We start from the raw sequence: 19,873 nt of genomic DNA, 5'->3' as shown, positions 1-19,873 counted from the left end.
TTTCCCTCACACAGAAACCTAAAGTTAATTTTTGCCAGAGCACAGACAGGGTCTTAGAAAATCTACAGACAGTGACTTATCACTGTAATTAAACATCAATTCTTACAGTTCCACCCAGGCATCCAAATCCATTTATTAAGGATTGAATGTTTAAAATACACTTTTCTTACAAACTGGGCCATAAAGATAATGAAGACAGTCTTCATCTTCATGCAAGTAAGAATCTGGCTTATCATTGGCAGTGACAAAAGTAATTCATTAGAACAGTTGAAAAATATGCAAATTGAAAGGGTACAAAAAAAATTCAGCCTAATTTAATGAAAATGATTACAGGAAGAATAATCACTGGAAAGTCTGACTAAAGGTACTTCAATAAAGTGAGGGGAAATACAAGGTCTTTTGAATCAAATTTGACTACAGTAAAACTGTATTTAATAAAAAGACAGTAAATTTATACCCATTTTCAAGTTACTAAAAAGATCACTGATAACTATTTAGATAGATCTACTGTGTAAAATTGAAAAATTTCCATAAATATAATGAAAACTTTCAAAGTTCGCCTGACTTGGGGCAGGAGTAGTACTATAAATCAGACCTCAGACATATATAACCTATTTTGGATATTGCTTATCCTTCTTGGGGAAATGAGGAAGAGAGGGATAGAATTTGAAGCTCAAAATATTTTTAAATGCTAAAAAATAGTTTTAACAATTGGAGAAAAAAATAAAATATCCTATAAAAACTGAATGAATGATACCTCAACTACATGAGGGTAATACTGATGGGAGTAATTAGTTAATGAAGTCCTGCTAGCTCCAAGAGAATGTCAGACCTCATAATTCAAAGAAGCCCTTTATAACTTAAGTCTAAAAACTAAAAAATGCCAAAGATTTGGAAATAGGTCAAAGAAGTACTATTCTAGTGATGAATTGAAGAACCAAGTAAATATATATTAGAGATCAGGTATTTCTATCAATTTATGTAAAAGTAAGTACTTCATTATCTTTCAGATGATACTATCTCCTAAATCTAATCAAATATCAGGAACATTACATTCTAATGGCAGAATTCTATTTAAAAGGAAACTTAATTAAAGATTTTATTTATTTTGAGTTTTATAATTTTTCCCCTAATCTTATTCCCCCCCCCCATAGAAGGCAATTTGTCAGTCTTTACATTGTTCCCATGTTGTACATTGATCCAAATTGAATGTGATGAGAGAGAACTCATATCCTTAAGGAAGAAACGAAGTATAAGAGATAACAAGATCAGACAATAAGTTAAAAGGAAACTTAAACTAACCATAAAACCATGAAAATCAAGAAACCATGACTCCACAATAATAAATAGAGAGTCCTATTAAGGGACCCTTCATGAAAGAGATGGATTTTAACAGACTTGCAACTAAAAGCATAAGCAATACCCTCCAAGAGTCATCAATTTAAAAAATATATATATAGTTCTATTTCTAGATATTGGGCATAATCAACTTCTCACTGGTAGTCACCCTCACATAAATAGCTGCCAAGTCTTTTTGTTTCAATCTCATTCTTATTTGCATATTCATTTGGTCTAGGATCTACATGTATACAGATGAAAACTGAATTCTACATACATGAACATACACTTATCTCCCCTATCAGAATGTGAGCACCTTGCAAGTAGGAATTCTTTGCTCCTTTTGTGAACAAAATACCTTTGACAGTACCTGTCACAAATTAGGTGCTTAATAAATACTGTCAACTAAGTGATAATTCTTTGCATCAGTTAAAAATTGTACACTACTATATAATTCTACAAGATATTCTGGTTCTATCTGCAGGATACTAAATTTTCATTGAACACTGTGGTTTCCAATTAAATATAATTAACAATTCTACTTTCTCCTGCCTTAATGTCACTGTTCCAACTAATGTTTACAAATGTGTTATAAATTTTCTCATTTAAATTTATTATGCATGTGAAATCTTACAAAACATTTCCATATTTAGTGCAAGTTAAAAAAAAGCAAGGAAAAAAGTGAGAAAATTATGTCAATTTGTATTCAAGAGTTCATCAGTTCTCCCACTGAAAGTATATAGCATTTTTTTATCATTAGTCCTCTGGAACTGTCTTGGACCACTACATTGATCACAGAAGCCAAGTCCTCCACAGTTGAGTATCATTATAATACTGCTGTAACTGTGCACATCAGACCCCCACCCACCCCCACCCCAGTTGTTCTCACTTCATTTTATATATTTAAGGCAAATGGGGTTAAGTGACTTACACAAGGTCACACAAATAGGCAATTAAGTATCTGAGGTGGCACTTGAACCTGGTCCTCCTGACTCCAGGGTTGGTGGCTCTATCCACTGTGCCACCTAGCTGCCCCTCTCACTTCATTTTAAATCATTTTTCCAAAATGTGTCGCTCTTCATTTCGCACCAAATAATAATACTCCATCAAAAACATGCCACAACTTCTTCAGACATTCCCTAACTGATAAGTATGCCTTCTATTTCCCATCCTTTGCCATAACAATAAAAGCTGTGATATTTTTGTACCTAGAGCTCCTTTGCTCTCTTTCAAATACATTACTGGTAGTGGTATTACTAGGTCAAAGAGTATGCAGAGTTTTCTAACCTTTGGGCACAGTTACATATTTTTCTCAAAAATACATGTATCGGGGCGGCTAGGTGGCATAGTGGATAAAGCACCGGCCCTGGAGTCAGGAGTACCTGGGTTCAAATACGGTCTCAGACACTTAATAATTACCTAGCCGTGTGGCCTTGGGCAAGCCACTTATAACCCCATTTGCCTTGCAAAACAAAATGAAAAAAAATGTTTTGTGAACATGTACCAAATCTCAGAATCATGGGGTACAAAGGAAGATTAATGAGGTCATCTACTTCAATAACTTTTGAGAAAGCTATTTAATTTCTCTTTCTATAATAACAAATTTGAGCATTTTGGGGGGAGTAGTATTAGCTTTGATTTCTTCTTCTGAAAATTGGGGAATAGCTTCTATTTTCAAAATTTCAAATCAGTGCACACACGCACACACACACGTACATATATATATACACACATATATATGTATACCCAAGTAATTTGCTATAAAAAATTTTTTATGACTTCATTATCGTAGTAAATTTTTTTTAGGTTTCTTTCAAGGCAAACGGGGTTAAGTGGCTTGCCCAAGGCCACACGGCTAGGTAATTACTAAGTGTCTGAGACCGGATTTGAACCCAGGTTCTCCTGACTCCAGGGCCGGTGCTCTATCCACTATGCCACCTAGCCACCCCTATCATAGTACATTTAAGGAAAATATAGTTTCCCTAATTGTCCTTTTTAAGTAGATTTATTTTTTGCTTTGTCTGAGATCATAATTGCTATCTCTGTCCTTTTTTTTACAGGTTGGCTGAAGCATATTCAATTCTACTCAGTCTCTTATTTTAATTCTGTGCTATGTCTTTCTGTTTCCAATTTGCCTCTTGAAAACAACTTTTGGATCCACTTCTTTTTTTTATAGGTCATTTCATTAATACTGACAGTTATAATGACTAACTATATTTTCACCTCCATTCCACTTTCTTGGTTTTTTCCCTGTCTCCTCAAAAGCCTTTTGCAGGAAAAAGATCTATGTGCACAAATATTTATAGCGCCTCTTTTCTATTGGCAAAGAATTGGAAACTGAGGGGATGTCCAACAATTGGGAAATGGTTGAACAAAATATAGGAGCTGATTTTGTGCTATAAGAAATGTTGAATAGAATGCTCTCAGGAAACCTGGAAAGAATTACATGAGTTGATATACCATGTTCAAAGTAACAGCAATATTATAAGGGATCGGCTGTGAATATAATGAACCAAGACATTTGGAAGGAAAAATGCTATGCATCCCCAGCGGGGGAAACTGATAAGAGGCTAAGTACAGATTGAAAATATTTTTTTTTACTTTACTTCTCTTGAGGATTTCTGGATGGTTTTTGGGTATAAATTTTCTTTTACAAGAAGACTACTATGAAGCTATTTCATGTGACCACACTGTTTGCTTTCTCAAGGGGAAGGGGGGGAAGAAGAGGGAAGTAAAATGAGAGACTTTGGAACTCAGTTTTAAAAATGAATGTTAAAAATTGTTTTTACATGTAATCTGGAGAAAAAATGAAATACTAAATAAACTATTTTTAAAAACTTTTTATTAAAAAATAAATATTAAAAGGTCTTTTGCTTCTAAGCACTGCCACCCTTAATCAACCTTCCCACCCCCATCTTTTATCCACTTCCCCTACCATTTTCCTGCTGGGTAAGTTACATTACTACACACAGCTGAAAGCATATGTGTAAGAGTATATGTGTGTGTATTAGATGTGGGAGGTGTCTGTGGGGTGTGTGTGTGTGTGTGTGTGTGTGTGTGTGTGTGTGTGTATGAAAAAGTATATGGATGAAAACACACACACACACACACAAAGAGAATCCAATTTCAATGAGACTGTGATTCAAGCACTGCTTGTCTGACACTTCTGTCCCTTATCTTCTCCATGCTATTTCTTGAGTACCTCTTTTATGTGAGAAAATTTCCCCCATTCTAACTCTCCCTTCCCCTGCTCCTAATATATTCCTGTCTCACCCCTTTATTTTTCGTAGAGAGCATTTAAACATAAGCAACTCACATCTATGTCTTCTATGTAAATTCCTGTTAATGCCCTAATAAAGTTTTTGATTTAAATGTATCATATTAGGAATACAAGCAGTATAATTTCATTCACTCCCTTATTTCTCTTTAAAATATACATTTTGTGTACCTCTTCAGTCTTGTGTGGTTTAAATTTTCTATTCAATGAGTCTTTTCATCATGAATGCTTGAAAAGTTATCTATATCCTCCAAAATGATTATAGTGAGTTTTATTGAGTATATTATTCTTAATTCCAATTCCAGCTCCTTTGCATTGTGAATTATCATAATCCTAGTCCTACATTCTTTTAAGGTGGAAGCTGCTTAAATCCTTAACGAATGGTTTCTTTATGGCTGTTTATAATAAATTCTCCTTAAACTGAGAGGTTTGGTATTTGGCTAAAATATTTCTGGGTGTTTTCATTTTGGGATCTTTTTTTTGTGGTAATTAGTGAATTCCCTCTGGATATATATTTTTTTATTTTACCTTCTGGATATAAAATATTGGTGTCATTTTCCTTAATAGTTTCTTAAAATATGATGTCTAGGCTCTTTTCTTAATCTTTTTTTTTTTAAGTTTTTGCAAGGCAATGGGGTTAAGTAGCTTGCCCAAGGCCACACAGCTAGGTCATTATTAAGTGTCTGAGGTTGGATTTGAACACAGGTACTCCTGACTCCAGGGCCGGTGCTCTATCCACTGCGCCACCTAGCCACCCCTCTTTTCTTGATTTTGATTACTTTCAGGAAATTCAATTAATTCTTAAATTATTTTTTTCTCGTTGATTTGCCAGATCAAATGCTTTTCCATAGAGTTATTTTATAGCTTCTTCTATTTTTTCCTTCCCTTGACAGTTTTATTATTTTTTGATTTCTCCTGGAGTTCCAAGAGAAGTTGTAAGTTGTAAGTTCCACTTACCCAATTCTAATTACTAAGGAATTATTTTCTTCAGTTAATTTTTCCATGTTCTTATTCATTTAGCTATTTCTTTGTTTTAAGGAGTTCTTTTCTTGAATGAATTGTTGTGCCTCTTTTACCAAGATATTTTCTTTTTAATTTTCTTCCATCATTCTCATTTCTTTTCTCAATATTTCCTCTAGCATTTTCATCTCTACCTCTTCCAGTCGTTCCTGGTGAGTCCATCCAATTGACATTTTTCTTTGCATTTTGCTTGTAGCTGTTTTTATATTGTTGTTTTCTTCTGAGTTTATATCTTGGCACTCCCTGCTACCACAGTGACTTTTTAATGGTCACATACTTTGTTCTTTGCCCATTTTTCCAAGCCTATTTCTTGATTTTGACCTTTATGTTAAAGACAGGTTTTAATCACCTAGGGGTGATAAGGCTCTATTCCAAGCTTGGGGTCTGCAAACTTTTCAGTGTCTTCAATCTGGCATAATTGGGGACAGGGTATGGTCAATGTCCTTTCAAGCTCTGTTCTGGTCTTTACCCAGGAAGGAACACCCAATTACCCTCTTAGCCAAAGTGCTAGAGGTCCTCTGCCTTGAAACTGCAATTAGAGGACCTTATGACCCAACCCCCAGCACATCTATCCATTGTAGAACGGTGGTTTAGAAGTTGCCAGTCAATTCCAGCTATATCAAATAGCAGCAAAGGAACCCCATTAATCTCTTTCTGACTTGTTGTTCAACCCCCTCTAACTATCTCTGAGTTGAGATCCCCTGATGCTGCTGTTGCTGTCAGCACATGTGTGGACTCCAGACAAGCATTCATTCTTCTCTTGCCATCTTTATAAGTTCTCTTAGGACATAAAAATGTCTCATCTTGACCATTTGTTGGCTCTACTGTTACAAAATTTTATTTGAAGTCTTATTTTAAAGTAGCTTACAAGAGAATGTTGAGGAGTCAACTGGGTAGCTGGGTGCACTCTAATCTATCATTTTAGCTCCAATTAAGTGTATCTTTTATCATGAAAATCTACATTTGGGTACCAGATCATTTGCCTCATTTTCGCAGAATATTAAAGCATTTGGAAGATCACTTCTTAATCTACAATACTGAATTATTATTTGAGGAAGATATGGAGAGAAGATTCCAACTAATTTCCAAAGACACAAACCAAGATAAGTTACATTGTGTGGCCATAAAAAGAACAAACAGAGAAGCTTAAGTCCTAAAGATCATTTCCAAAGACTCTGGACCAAATTATCTCTCATTCTAATTAAATTTAATTTTCAGAAGTCAGACGATGGAAAGGATTTGATATTGGTAATGAGGAAAGTTAATAGGCAGGTAGAAATAAAAATCAGTGTATAAACTTAAGAGGACTAAAATTTAGGTTTGGTTAAAAAAGTCTTCCAAGTATAACAGAATTTCTGTGATGAGACACACTGAGGACTAGGTGGAACAGAACTGACGAAGTTACTATTTATCCATCATATTTACAACACAAACCCAAATTACCTATAGTTGGGAATTCTTAGGTTTCAAATGTAAACAATAAGACCTGTCATATGTTTCAGGATGCAGATACATTGTAACTCTTATCTCTTTGACAGATTGCTTTTAAAAGCTGAGCTAAATAAAGTATGTCTCTGTAGGTGTTTGTTTAAAAAAGAGTTAGATGTGTCTATCCACCATTTCAGGCTAAAACTTCAGAAGTTCCCTGTCCTCTGGAGCTCCAGCCTCCAGCACTGTCACTGTAGGCAGGCTGTTGGCAGAAAGACAAGTGTATTTAAAGCATTGTAGAAGAAATTCAGTACTCAGTGGTTCAAGTGGAAGGTTTTGAGGAATAGGAATGTGTATGTATATATGACAGGTAAGCAGAAAATTGAGGATCAGCAAAAGAATGACGATGAAACAACCATCAGAAGAAGATCAGATAGGATGAACATTTCCTTAATGTAAAGAACAGAATCAAGAGGTATCTGGGTAGTAAAGTGGAAAAAACGCCTGGAGTTTAAAACTGAACTCAGACCCTTCCTAGATATGTGACCTTGGGCAGGTCACTTGCCCCCATCTCCCTCAAGAATCAACCAAGATGAAATTTGTAAAGAATTTAACTACAGGGGGTACCCAGATGGTAGAGTGCATAGAGTATCTGCCCTGGAGTCAGGAGGACCTGAGTTCAAATCCAAGCCTCTGACAATAACTGCCTAGCTGTATGACCTTGGGCAAGTCACTTAATCCCACTGCCTTAAATAAATAAAATTAAAAATAAAAAAAATACGAGATATGCATGAAATAAGATTCACCCACCAAAGTGCAAGAACTTAACTCATTGCCTAGTACTTGTTCTCTCCCAACCCCCCTTAATCCCAAGAAGAGGGGATATACAAAATGGAGAAATACTAGCAATCTTTCTGATGGATTAAAAGTAAAATACTGATACCTAAAAATGCTATGCATACAATAATAGCTATAGCAATAAGACACAAAAAAAAAACTGAATGAATAAGCATGGAGATCAAGGAAAAGTGTCACTTTTTCCATCAATTACTGATCTATTTAGAAAATTTTATGTATTCAGCTAAAATAGTAACTTTAGCAACATACAAGATTTAAAAATTGTACCTACTTTAAAACATCAGCATATATATGCCAACAACAAAAAGGTAAAAATTGGAAAAAAATTTCCATTCAAAATAACCAAAAAATAGAAAAATTACAAAATACCATACAGAAACTGACTTAAATAATTGCAGGGATATAAATTACTCATAGATAGTAAATCAATACAATAAAAAAAGACAATATTAAACTAATATACTTACATTATACCAAACTTCAAAAATTCTTGTGAAAGAACAAAACAACAAGAATCATGGGGGGGGGGGGGGGGGGGGGGGAATAAGTGCAGAAAGGAGGGTAAAAGTCTTTTTCAAACTATAAGACAAAGTAATGATCATTTTGCCCTTAAAAAAAAAAGAGAGACAAGTGGATTAGAAAGGCAGATTACTTACATAAAATTCAGAAGCAAACGCAGTACTATAGTATTTAGTAAGCACTAACAAAAACTGCTGTCAAGATGGAAAAGAAGGCTGACAGAGTAGATTTACAACAATATTGAATACTACAAAGTGAGAAGCTCTAAATAGATTAATTATTAAGCTAGAAAAGATCCATCATAAATAAAAGGAGCAAAAAAGAAATTACCATTCCCAATCTTAATCTTAACCAATTAAGGGATGGACCAAGAAGATAAAATAAACAATTTTGCTTACAGACAATTGAAAAGCTTTTGTACAAATAAAATCAATGCAGCTAATATCTGAAGAAAAACATGTGAGGGAAAAAAACCTTAACAAGTTTCTCTAACAAAGTTCTGATATCCAATTTAAATAGGGAACTGCTTCAAGTATACAGAGGTGAACCATTTCCCAATAAACAATCAACAGATTTAAAAAAAGCAGTATTCAACAGAAAAAAGCAATCAAAAAATGTACAAAAGTCGACAAATTACAATGACAAAAAAAATATTTAATGTTTCTGTCTCATGGCCAGATGGAAAGAAGGAGGAAAGGAGACAAGGTTAAAAGTTACAAACGAGGACAGGAAGACTGGGCACAACATCACAACTAGAAGGAGCTGTAAAACTGATCAAGCCATTCTGGAAAGCAAATTTAATCTAAAACTCCAAAGGTCACTAAAACTTTATATATATATCATTTGACACAACTATATGACTATAAGTCTTATACCTCGGCAAAGTAAAACAGCCCACTTATAAATAAATAAATAAATGAATGAATGAATAAATAAATAAATAGGTGAATAGATAAATAAATATTAATGAGTGCATCTACTGAAACAATAAAACTGGAAATTAAGGGATTCCCCATGAACTAGAAAAATAGCTAAATAAATGTGATGGAATAGCCCCATGTAATAAGAAATGATGAAAGGAATAGATTCATAGAAAACTGCAAAGTACTGAATGTGCTAATACAGAATGAAGAAAGCAGAATAAATAGAATAATGTATACAATGATTAAAGCATTGTAAAGAAGAATCCTGAGGGCAGCTAGGTGGCATAGTGGATAAAGCACCAGCCTTGGAGTCAGGAGTACCTGGGTTCAAATCCGGTCTCAGACACTTAATAATTACCTAGCTGTGTGGCCTTGGGCAAGCCACTTAACCCCATTTGCCTTACAAAAAAAAAACCGCCTAAAAAAAATCCTTAAAGATTTCCAGTTCTCGGGGTGGCTAGGTGGCACAATGGATAGAGCACCGGCCCTGGAGTCAGGAGTACCTGAGTTCAAATCCGGCCTCAGACACTTAATAATTACCTAGCCGTGTGGCCTTGGGAAAGCCACTTAATCCCATTGCCTTGCAAAAAACTAAAAAAATAAAAATAAAAAAAGATTTCCCGTTCTCAACTAATAAGACTGCAGAAGACCAAAGCTTACCTATGCTTCTCACACCCTTGCCCAAGATCTAATTCACTAGAGATGCTGAATGAGTCACCTATTTTTGGACCTGGCCAATTCAGGGATCTTTTTATTTTTCTTTAAGTTTTTGCAAGGCAATGGAGTTAAGTGGCTTGCCCAAGGCCACACAGCTAGGTAATTATTAAGTATCTGAGGCCACATTTGAACTCAGGTACTCCTGACTCCAGGGCCGGTGTTCTATCTATTGTGCCACCTAGCTGCCCCCAGGATCTAATTTTACTAACTAACCTAACTTATTACAAGAGAGAATTTTAAATTATCTTTTAAGAAGGGATAATTTAGAAAAAGAAAGGCTAGTGATAAAGAAGTTGAGAATAAGAGAAAACAAGGAAAAAGTATAAACATAGAACAGTAAAAGTAAAGGAAAGAGGGAGAAAGGGGAGGAAGAAAGAGAAAGCCAAAAGGAGAAAACTGAAGAGAGGAAGAGCAAGACAGCAGAAAAGACCAGAGAAGCTAGAGAAATAACAGAGCCCAGGAAAGCAATAGGAATATATGAAGGAGAGAACAATTTCATTGGGAGAAAACTTAGGTCTCTTCCATTATATTGCCATCTCTACATTTAAACTCATCCTGAAACCAAACTTAATTTTGATCCTTTAAAAAAAAATTCAAAGAATAAACAATCTAATATTTATTAAGCACCTTTATGTACCAAACACTCTAGTCACTCTAGTAACCAATCAGACCCATAGTACTAAGTATGCATGCCACCCAACTCTTACAAGGGGCCACAGGATGATATGTGAGGATTCCCTTTTTTAAATACACACACTTTCAAGGGCAGATATTTTTTTTTTGGATTCTAGAAAGGGCAGTTAGCAATAATGCAGGTCTCATTCTCCCCCTTTCCCCAAAAGGGAGCCATTTAGACATTCTTTTAAACACACAGTAGAAAACAGAACTTCAGAAGGAAAAAAGACATGTTGGACAACTAAAAAAGTGTTAAATTTATTATGTACTTTGTTTTTAAAAGGCAAGTTATACAGAAACATCCACATTTTTCACATGTAATAATCATTTTTCCTTCTACTTTGCAACTGAAAATACTGTTTATTAAATTAAGAAAAGTTTGTTAAATGAAATGTAAGTCAAAGAAATAAATTTTTCAAAATTAAATGAACAAAAAGTCCTCCATAGTATCCTTTCTATGTGAAACCTAGTAATAATTTCTAAAATAACTCCATATTTTCACATGACATGAATGCACATTAGAACATTACTATTTTGTATTAAAAACAAATGTATTTTAAGGCAAAATTAACCTTTTCTTAGTTCAGTTATGTGGTATAAGAATGTCAAGAAACTCATTTCTCATGATTTTCAAACATTTCTAACCACCTAATTGTCTGTCACCTTTACCATGGCACAGCAAAAAAAATTATTTTTGGAGACAGTGAATCAGGTTAAAAGAAAGGTCATTTATTCAATCTTCCCTAATTTGGCAAGTCTTCAACTAATTTTCCAATGCCTCAAAGTTTACAGTAATTGATGCCACTAGTTCAGATGATTGTTACTGGTCTTTGTCTAAGTTTAACACCTAAGGTCTGTGGACCATGGAAAGGGAAAAGTAAAACCATATTAACTTCTTAATATATTCAGGATTTAAATAAATTGCACATTTGCACAGAGAGTCTTGCTTTTCCAAAGATACAAAGAAAACTGCACTTTCAACAAATAAGAACTCATAGAGATTATTTTTAAAGACTAAGCATTTGCTTTCCTCACGGGCATGTCCTAAGAAATTAACTTTAGTACTTTAAATTTTCAAGTTATTACTAGTAGGATACCTTTTTTGGTTTCTCCTTTCTAAAGAAATGTTTGACACATTCCATCTTTTACCATTGTGTACAGTTTTGAGAACTTCAACTTTATTGCTATACTTTCTCCTGATTACCTCTCCTTTATAAATTATAAACATTAATCTTGCATATAAAATTTTAAAACAAAAATATCTAGTAACACATACAAAAAAAAAAGATGATCTATTCATCATAAAACTAGGCAGTGTTAAAGGTGAAACGGACTGAAAAAATTAGAAAAACTTTCCAGTCAAATAAAAAATTAATGGATCACCTATGAAAACTTTTGAGTGCCAATAAAAGATTTGGAAGAGTCAGAGTCAAAAGAAAAGTACCATAAAATCTTTCATTTCTGAAAAGAGAAGGAAAATATTTTTATAGACTCACCCATAATTAACGATAACAACATTCAATAGCTCTTATGACAACATACAATAAACACTTGCTGTGAAATTCTTTCTTCAAAATCTGGTGAGAGCATTTCTAACCTGTCAAGACTCAAGATGGGATGTCATTAACATAAAAAGGTGGTATAAGATATAAAAACAGCAAGGCTAGGTTACTCTCTTCTCTCATTTACTTTGAAATACCTCTTAACAAATAAATTTCAGTTTAATTATATTGTATGTTCCAAAAAAACTAAGAAAAATGATGGAAAATAAAAAAATTTCAAAGAAAAACTAGAATTTTATTCAAAATAATTAGTTTTGTTAAATATCTTATTCCCTTTGTAGAGACAAAGAACTAGAAAGTGAGGGTATGTCCATCAACAGGGGGATAACTAAATAAGTTGTGTTATTTGATTGCAATGGAATACTATTATGTGGTAAGAAATTATGACATAGCTACTTTAAAAAAACACAGAAAAACTTGCATGAAATAATGAAGAATAAAATGAGCAGAATCAAGTAAAAGGTTGAATACAAAAATAACAATACTGTTCAAAAAATAAATGATGAAGTTAGTCTGAGTATTATAAATATTCAAATCATCTAAAAATATGAAGGAAGATACTATCCACTTCCAGAGAAAGAATTGTTACATAGAAATATGCACAGTATGGCTTTATATAGATATTTATGTCAAATGATGATCTTCTCTATTGTGGTGAAGAGGGAAGGAGACAATTAAGAATTTAAAATGCAATAAAAAAATAGAAAATTAAATTTTAAAAAATCTCAATACAGAATCAGACACTAAATATCTCTACAATTTCAAGTTGTCTATAATAAAAAGGTTCTGATAGTTTTTATATCATACAATCAGTACAGAATATTATGTTAATAAAGAATTCAATGATTTACCTTCCAAATATTCAAAAAGATTTTCCTTAACTGAGAAAAAAAGATTGGTGTTAAATATTTCTAAATCACAATGTAGAAAGCTAACAAGTAACACGGACTAATTAATAGGATGCATATACAGCACCTTAGTTTTTCCTTTCTTCAGTGTTTTAACATTTTTATTTAAAGCTTTGAATTCTAAATTTTATTCTTCCTTTCCCCCATTCAGACCTGCCTGAGAGAGTTAGCAATCAGATACTAGTTTCAGATTTGCAATTCGGTAAAACATTTCCATATTGGACATTTCATACAAAAACATTCAAATATAAGAAAAGTGAAAAGAAAGAAAGTGAAAAATAGTATGCTTCAGTCTATATTCAATCAATATCAATTTCTTCTCTGGAGGCAGATGGGATGCTTCATCAATAATTCTTTGGGATAGCCTTGGATCACTGTACTGTTGAGAATAATTTAATCATTCACCAGTACACAAGGACCAGGGACAAGATTAACATGCAAGGTCTGTCTCGAAAGCGATACATTAATCAAAGAAAGCGATATATTGGTCAAGAGTGTCAAGATGAGCATCTTGGAAGCCCTATGAAGCAGCAATGAGAGGTAGATTTAAGAACAGTCAATATAAAGATACTAAATTTCACAGTAGACCCAGTTATGGTCTACTGCATGGTTGCATTCATTTCTTCACCTTTATTCAACAGCTTATGGGCAGGAACAAAGTCAGCAGATACTGAGAATGATTCATGGATGAAGCTTGGCTGGACAACACTGACCATATGAGGAAGCTGAGTACTCAACAAAGGAGAGCAGGCCGCATGGAGTTAAACTGGTTTACCAAAGAGGTGAGTCACTAGTGCAGGTAACACATCCTAGGAGGGAAATCAGGTGGTCAAAGGACGAGAGGTCATGACCTAGACAAAGAATTCGGGGAAAGCAGCAGGAGAGGGGAAAAGCCAACAGATTATGTTCGGACCAGAGGATTATCAAACTATAAGAGCAGAACATTTGTGAGAGATGGCAAGATCAAAAGCATGACCATCTTTGCATCTAAATGAGATACACTGGAAGAATAAATTGAGAAACTGAGTGGAAGTGGTTGGAGTTTTTAATAGAGAATCACTACAAATGTTGAAGCTGCCTGTTAGAAGACAGGAATTTGAGGGGTAAAGAAAAATTTTAAGACAGGTATCAAATTCCACAATGGGGAGCAAGAAGTCTTCTCACTCCCCTGCCTCAACCAGTACTGGAGGCTGGAGACAAAGCAAGAGATCTCAGGGCATAATGACAAGGCACCTGCCACACTCTGAGAGCTTGAACATCAGACTTTAAATACAAAAGAGAAATCTGCAGCACATGGAAGTTCCCATCTTCTCCTCTTCCTAGCAGACACAGGGATGTTCATGGCATCAATGCTTAGCACAATGCTTAGCATATCAGAATTAATAAGCCCTCAAAAAAATTATTTTTGAGTGGCTAACCATCCTGGTCACCTCTTCCCTGGAAAAGTTCAATTTGTCAATGGTCTTTCAAATATGATTCTCCAAATGGAATATAACATCCTAAAAGTGGATCAAGACTACATTAGGAAAAAGGGGAAAGACGCACAGGTACAAAAATATTTAAAGCAGTTGCTTTTGTAGTGGCAAAGAACTGAAAATTGAGGAGATGCCCATCAACTGAGAAACGCCTGAACAAGTTATGGCATACAAATGTGATGGAGAACTACTGTTCTGTAAGAAATCAAGACCAGGCAGAGCCAAGATGGCGACAAGAGGACAACACTGTCTCTTAGGCGCTCTCTCATAAAACTTGCAAACTAAGGACTTTAAACTTTTGAGAGACAGAACCCACGGAGGGACCTAGTGTGGCAGTTCTCCTACTCAAGGTAAACTGGAAAAGAGCAGAAAGGCTCTGCTCCCCGGGGTCAGAGGGGCGCCCGCCAGAGGGGGGCCACCAGACCCAAAGAACCTCAGCCTCCCAGAGGCAGCCCCCAGGGCGCTGGGAGTCTCAGCTCACAGCAGCGGGGAAGTCTCCTGAGCTGCACCCCAGGGAGCACCGGCACAAAGTGGGGGAACAGAGGGGGACCTCTGCCAGAGAGAGCAGGTGGAGCCCAGCCCTCAGGGCACACAGCCAGCAGCTTGGTCTTTCTGCAGCCCAGACCCAGAAACAGAAGCAGGCGGAGACGGTAAGCAGGAGCCCCCAGAGCATGAGCCCATTGAGCTGAGGGAGGGGAGTGAAGAGAGACTGCAGAGCTCTGTCCTCTGCCCCTGGAACAGGACTCTGGGGCTCTGACCACATTCAGAACCTGACCACAGTCTAGGCCCCCCCCCAAAACAGCATGCCCCCCCCACCTCAGCCCCGTGGCAGAGGGGGGCACTTATGGTCATTCACAGACCAGGAGGGAGGACAGAGCCTCACACACTGAGACCCTTGTGGGAGTGTCCCAAAAGCTCAGGAAGCACCCCCAAACCAGGCTCAGGCTGGGAAAATGAGCAAGCAGAGAAAAAAGAGGAAGACCATTGAGAAATATTTTGCATATGAGCCCAAGAAGGAACAAAATACTCAGTCTGAAGATGAGGAAGCACAAGCTCCTGCATCTAAAGACTCCAAGAAAAACAGAAATTGGGCTCAGGCTATGACAGAGCTCAAAAAAAGACTTTGAAAGTCAAATGAGGGAGTTAGAAGAAAAACTGGGAAAAGAAAGGAGAGAGATGCAGGAAAAACATGAAAATGAAGTCAGCAGCTTAGTCAAGGAAATCCAAAAAAATGCTGAAGAAAATAGCATGCTAAAAACCAGCTGAGGTCAAATGGATAAACAGTTCAAAAAAGTTATTGAGGAGAAGAATGCTTTAAAAAGCAAAATTGGACAGATGGAAAAAGAGATAAAACTCTCTGAGGAGAACAAATCCTTCAGACAAAGAATGGAACACAGGGAGACTGATGAATTTACAAGAAACCAGGATTCATTACTTCAAAACCAAAAACATGAAAAATTATAAGAAAATGTGAAACATCTCATTGAAAAAACAACTGATATGGAAAACAGACTTAGGAAAGATAATTTAAAAATTACTGGAATACCTGAAAGTCATGATCAGGAAAAGAGCCTTGACATCATGAGATGGACTTACCATAAAGAATGTGATCCACCCGCGACAGAGTTGTTGGTGTTGGAGCAAAGACTGAAGCACATTTTTATTATTATTATTATTATTGTTGGGGGGGGGTGCAGGGCAAATGGGGCTGGGTGGCCTGCCTGTAGCCACATAGCAGGGTGATCTCTGGGTGTCTGAGGCCGGAATCGGACCCAGGTGCTCCTGGCTCAAGGGTCAATGCTCTGTCCGCCACACAGCCACCCCTACTATTATTACTATTTTATTGTATTTTGGGTCTTTTTTTTTCTTTTTTTGGTTTTTGCAGGGCATTGGGGTTGGGGTGGCTTGCATGACGCATGGCTGGGTGATTGTTGGGTGTATGGGGCTGGATATGGGCTCGGGTGCTCCTGGCTCCAGGGCTGGGGCTCTGTCCATTGCGCCAGCTGGCCATACCTACAATTATTTCTATTATTTTTTTATTTTAATTTTTTTCTCTCCCCTTTATCACTCAAGCAAGTCTATATTTTGTGGGGGGAGGGGTATTCTGTTTACTCTTAAACAAGAATATTTTATTAATGTATAAAAAAAATAATTTGTACAAAAAGAGAATAAATAAAATAAAGAAATCATGACCACACAGACTTTAGAAAAGCCTGGAAAGAACTACATGAATTAATGTAGAGTGAAGTGAACAGAACAAGGAGAATACAATACACATTAACAGCAAAACTGTGAGACCAATCAACTATGATAGGTGAAGCTCCTCTCAACAGTTCAGTGATCAAAGACAACCCTGAGGGACCTGGGAGGAAAAATGACATTCACATCCAGAAAAAACAAAACCAAAAACAACTATGAGGTCTGAATACAGAGTAAAGCATATTATATTCACTTTTTAAAAATCTCTTTTATGTTTTCTTTCCCATGTTTTTTCCCCTTAGCTCTAATTCCTTTTTCACAACATTACTAATATGGAAATATGTACAATACTATTGTTCATGTACAACTTTCACCAAATTGTTAGCAGAAGGAAGAGAGGGTAGAGAAAAATGTGGAACTCATAAAGTTGCAAATGGATGAATATTAAAACCTACCTTTGCATGTAATTGGGGAAAAAAAATTTAATTTAAAAAATGCTCATTTGGACCTTTTTTGTTCTGTACAATATGCAATTAATATAAGCTAAGAGGACATTAGTTCTATTATATACAAGGTATACAAGCTCTGCTGTTCATTTCTAATTAATTCCTTATATAGGGGATAAACAGAAATTCTAAGATCACAAAAACAAACTGGAAATTCCTAGATTCCTTAAATTTAGTACTGACAGAATCAAAAGCTTTTAAAATAATTTGTTGCCCGAGTGCACCATCTGGTGGAAACAACAATTTTAGTCGAACCATTACAGAGAAGGAAAACTTTATACAGATTAAAGCCCATTGGACAAAAGTCTTACTATTAAAAGATTCCCATATCCCTACTTACTGTAGATAATATATAATTCATGACTTTCCAATTAATTATGATTTTAAAGATTAATATACCTTGCTATAGAAAAAAATGTTGGCTTTACATAATCACGAATATTTTAGAATTAGATAAAAATTTTAGAGCTAGAAATCTTATAAATCATTTAGTGTAACCACATGATCTAATAGCACAAAAGTACACTAGATAATTCAAATCTGAATATATGAATACATAGGATAATCCTTTATCTTGTTATACATAGAGGCTTGCATTTCAAAAACATTAAGGATAAAGGCAGGATCTTTTTGATTTTTTTCTTTATAATCTTTGTGACAAGGTATAGTTCACTAGATAGAAGAGGGAAGACAAGATATTGACAAGTGAATGTGATGTAAAAACAAGCCAGAAATAAGAATTGTAACCTTGGCAACTATTATAGTAATAATGATCCCCTGGGTAAGATCATGGTCTAGTATCCTGAAATTACCTATTATCAAATGCTTTAAGTGGTATTCATGATAATAGTATCAACCATGGGCAGCTAATTAGTTTAATAGAGAAAGAAATCCAGCCCTAGAGTCAGGACAGTAGTTTGAATCTGACCTCAGACAGTTGATACACACTAGTTGTGTGATCTTGGACAAGTTACCTAACCCTGACTGCCTCCCATCCAGAGTCATCTCCATTCAGCCTGATTAACATTTGGCCACTAGACCTAGATGACTCTGGAGGAAAAAAATGAGGTTGTTGACTTAGCAGAGCAGCCCCTCACTCAAATCCAATTCAAGTGCTTGTCATGTCATCATCTTCCTGATGTCATGGTCTTTTTTAAGGACAAAGGGCAAACAATAAAATTAACAAGGTAACTAAATTCAAAACTTCTGAGTCATTTTTTATCTTCTTTACCAGTCACTCAAAATCACCTACAAAATCACTGCTTTCTCCTACATCTTTAATTCTTTCAGTATTTATTAAGTGATTATTAAACAACAAGAAGTCACATTCTATGGGTATCTTGATAAAATAAAATTGATGGTATTCATAGATGTACAACACTGCCTAATAATATTTCAAGTTTGACAGATTTAGTTTGGTAGACTTGGCCTAAATCAGCCTGGATGTAAAATGCCTAGCATGAGGAACTTATCAAAAAAGGAAATCATGGTAGTAAATGGTGATAAGAAGGTACACACCTGTGTTAAAAATAAATAAACCTAAAGACAGATGCTTAAAGACATTATATTACTTCCACATTACAAAATACAAAAATGTATTATGAATCTGGAATATGATCAAATGGGGGAGAAAGAGAAGTCACATTATTATAGGAATACACTAAAGTATTCTCTATACTACTTCGGTAGGTAGAGGAAAAGCATAAAGTCCTTGAGAGAGATCATAAAACTAACAGGGAGATCCCACAAATCCAAATATTTGTTCCAACAAATTTTCTACTAAAAATAGAGGATTCTTCATATGCCTTGTTAATCATGGCCTTCCTAACCATGGGTATCCCCAAAGGATCTATCTTGGGTCCTCTTCTTTTTTTCCTTCTTTATTAGTTTACTTTATCTCATCAGCTTCTATGCATTCAATTATTATTATGCAATTTATTTAGCCCTAAACTCCCTCTCTCTTAACTTCCATCATGCCTAAGAATGACTTTCCAGCAAACTGCCTTTTGAATATCAATGGATGCCCCACAGACATCTTAAAACTCAAAATGCCCAATACTGAACTTACTGGCTTTTCCCAAAAAAAGCCATGTTTAATTCCTAACTTCTTTATTAATGGTAAAGTGACCAGTACTACCATTCATCCTGTCACACAAGTTCATAACCCAGGTGTCATTCTTCAAACTCTCATTCACAATATCCAATCTGCTGCCCAGGGCAGCATTTCATCTTGCATCATCTCCTAGATACACTCATTTTCTCTCCTTTGACATGGCTACTACCTTAGATAGCGAAGGCCCACATCACCTCATGTCTGAAATATTCTAACAGTCTGCCGGTGGCTCTTCCTACTTCTAGTCTCTCCCCAAATACAATCCAACCTCTAGTAAATTCCCAAAATATTTATATTATACATATATATATATATATATATATATATATATATATATATATAGACACACACACAC

The 19,873-nt window shown here is 35.4% G+C and overlaps 1 protein-coding gene across 11 annotated transcripts in view; it reads right to left on the bottom strand.

Moving 5' to 3' along the window:
• Positions 1-19,873, bottom strand: part of KDM4C (lysine demethylase 4C) — a 502,779-nt gene that overhangs the window by 379,673 nt on the left and 103,233 nt on the right. The window lies entirely within an intron of this gene.

Source organism: Macrotis lagotis, chromosome 8 (genome assembly GCF_037893015.1).
Source record: "Macrotis lagotis isolate mMagLag1 chromosome 8, bilby.v1.9.chrom.fasta, whole genome shotgun sequence".
Taxonomy (NCBI): Eukaryota; Metazoa; Chordata; class Mammalia; order Peramelemorphia; family Peramelidae; genus Macrotis; species Macrotis lagotis.
Note: the sequence above shows the minus strand (reverse complement) of the source record. Positions and strands in the feature narration are given on the sequence as shown.